Genomic DNA, 3,430 nt, shown 5'->3' with positions numbered 1-3,430 from the left:
CTGTTTTCTTAGCTGTAACTCTTCATTTTTTGTTGTTGTTGTTGTTGTATGGGTTGTAGGACTTATAGTATAACTCTTCAAATTGTTATCTTTATTTTATTTTTTAACCCCCAAGCCCAAGGTCGCACCCGTCCCTAACTCTTGAAATTGATAGTTTATTTTTAGGTGGCATTTCACTTCTTTCATTTTCCCTCTTGGTCTTTCTGCTATTGTCATATGCTATGTAAATATTTGTATATTTCATATATACATACATAGCATACATATGCTATGTAAATATTTGTATATTTCATATATACATTTATGCACTATGTTATAACACATTTACATGCATTATAAAATCCATAGTACTCTTTTTTACAGTCTTTTTTTTTTGCAAACATTAAATCCTTAAAAAAACAACCTGTCATTTCTAATGTTCTAGATTTCTTTGTAGAGATCTGAGTTTCATTTTGGCATTTGAAAGAATTTTTAAAAATATTCTTTTAATGTTATTTTTGATGACATTTACATAGTTGATAAGGGTCGGAAGGATCAAGGATCAGGAGAAAGCGGCCAAGACCATTTTTTAAAAAAATTTATTTATTTTTATTGCAAAGTCGATATACAGAGAAGAGGAGAGACAGGAAGATCTTCTGTCCGATGATCCGCCGCCCAAGTGACCATAACAGATGGAACTGTGCTGATCTGAAGCCAGGAGCCAGAAACTTCCTCCAGGTTTCCCATGCGGGTGCAGGGTGCCAAGGCTTTGGGCCATCCTTGACTGCTTTCCCAGGCCACAAGCAGGGAGCAGGATGGGAAGTGGAGCTGCCAGGATTAGAACCGGCGCCCATATGGGATCCCGGCACGTTCAAGGCAAGGACTTTAGCCACTAGGCCACTGCACTGGGCCCAGAAAGACCATTGCCTACACATTTTCTTTTTTCTTTTTCCCCTGTCTCTGGGAAATGGGAGGATACAATGGAAGAGACCATGTTCAGCCTCCCCAGGACCCAATGTCATTGCTGGGTCCCCATTGTGGAGCATTTTCTGAGGGTTCTACTCAGGTGGTTTCAACAGTTCTGAGATGCTATTGATGTTGCCACTGCAAGGATGAGGAAATCCTTCCAAGGTCAATTGGCTGACACAGTCCACCTCACAGTTTCCAGAAGTTTGCTGTCAAGTTTCACTGGTCTAGTTGATCAATTTGTTTTTCCCTCCTTCCTCTGCAAACTGATGGATGGGTGCTGCAGCCCCTCCCAGTCCTGCCCACCACATGCTCAGCCCACACATACACCAGAGGTTGCTGCAGCCCAGTCAGAGTAACCCCCAACCACCCCCACTATACTGGCCCCCAAGCCCTGGTTCCTGTGCCTGCCAGCATGTGCAGTGGACTGGTCTGGTGTGCCCCACATCCCATTCAACTCTCACACACATCATTGGGTGTTAAAGCCTAACAACACAACCAACTCCACCCTCCAGCCCACACTCATTGTCAGAAGGTGCACCATATGTCCAGCCAGGCCTGTCCCAAGTCTTGGTTCTCATGCTCACCTTTGGGAGTTGGAACCCATTAAAGATGCGCCCAGAGACTCCCCACCAGACCCACTTCCTGCCTTGGATCTTGCACTCTCCAGCAGGTTCTGCGTTCTAGCTTGACAAGACTTGACCCTAGTCCCAGCACTTGCCAGCTGATACAGCATCAAAGCACAATCTGTCTGCCCTTACTCTGGCTCATGCCTGTACCAGTGGATATAATCAGGTAGTTCAGCTTGGCTCTCCCACTAATCCATTTTACATGCAGGCCAATGGGTACAATAGTCCTGCCCATCCTGGTCTGCTTGTAGTCCCAGCTCTCATACTCACTAGAAGGAGCAGTAGCCCAGCAGGGGAGTCCCCACTGCTTACACACCTTCCCCCTCACACCCTGGGTCTTGTGTGTGCTGGTGGGTGCTATAGCCCAGTCTGACGTGGCCCATCTCATCTCAGCATTTGCCAATGGGTGCTGCAGCTTGACCTGGCTCAGTCTGCCCCCTGTTCCAGTTCATGTTACCAGTGGGTGTCATGAGTTTGTGACCCATCCCAGACTTGAGCCACATGTATGCCAGCAGGTAATGTAACCCGGGCTATTCTGGGCTGATCCTTGCCTTGGTTCTTGTGCTCACCTGCAGGGACTGCATCCTAACAAAGTAGTTCATGAAGCTCCTCTATTGGGTCTCCTCCCAGTAGCAAATCTCACACACAACAGTGGTTCGTTAGACTGGACTAACTCAGTCCACCTCATGTCCTGGCGGGTCTGGCCAAACTGGCCCACATTGAGTCTGGTTCTTACTGTTGGATGTTACAGCCCAGTTACACGTAGTCCATCCACACCCTGACGCAGCTTTCACATGGCCCAGTGGGAGCAGAAACCTCGCCCAGCCCATTCTACACCCACATTGGCTCTCATGAATATCAATGCGTGCTGAAGTCTAGCTCAGTCTGGCATGCTCCAGGACCAGTCTACACCCATGCTGAGGGACACTGCAACATGAAGAGCCCAAATCATCACTGCCTCATGCTCACCAGTGGGAGCCACAGCATAACCATGCATCCCCCTTAGCTCCCCAACCAGGCTTGCTCCCAGTCCCAGGCTTGTTGCATGCTAGTGGTTGCTTTGACCCAGCTCGGCATAGCTTATCCTCTGTCTTAACCTTTGTCATCGAATGCTGCAGCCTGGCTTTACCCGGCCCACCCTGTCCGAATTCTCACTGGTGAGTGCTACAGCCTGGCCCTTCCCGGTTTGCTCCTATCCCTGACTCATGCAAGCCAATAAGTGTGATAGCCTAGCCCAGCCTGCCCAGCATTTCAACCTGGCTCCTTCACTTGCCAATGAGTTAAGGTTGGCCTAGCCCTGCCTGGCCCACTCCCTTCCACAAACAACCCACACACTATCCAATGAGTGGAGCTACTCTTCCCTGTCTGACCATCACCCAGGACTGAATTACACGCTCACTAATGGGAGCTATGGTCATCCTCAAATTCCCCCACCAAACCCACCCCCAGACCAAGATGTTTCACTTGCCAGTGGCTGCTAGGTCCTTACTGGTCACAGACTACCTCCTCCATCTCGGTCTTCGTGTGACCTGTGGATTTGTGACCTGAACCAATCCACACTGTATTCTTTGAGTGCGCTTGCGGGTGCTACTGGGCCAACTTAGCCTGTACCCATCTCCAGTATCCATGAGTGTCAGAGGGTTCCATGTTCATGCCTAGCTCAGCCCATCACCATCTCCAGCTCCCAAGCAAACAAGCTAAAATTGTGGAACACAGAGCCTACACATCGCCCACAGAATCTACCCCGAGACTCAGTTCTCTCGCATGCTGGTTAGTGCCATGGTCCAGCCTAACATTTCCTGTCCCTTGTTCAAACTCTCACTGGAGGGTACCATGATCTAGCCCTGCCAGGCAGG

The sequence above is a fragment of the Ochotona curzoniae genome, unplaced genomic scaffold (assembly GCF_017591425.1).
Source record: "Ochotona curzoniae isolate NIBS_2020 unplaced genomic scaffold, NIBS_Ocur_1.0 scaffold_1852, whole genome shotgun sequence".
In the NCBI taxonomy this organism is placed as follows: Eukaryota; Metazoa; Chordata; class Mammalia; order Lagomorpha; family Ochotonidae; genus Ochotona; species Ochotona curzoniae.
The sequence above is the reverse complement of the archived record's forward strand: the minus strand, read 5'-3'. Positions refer to the sequence as shown.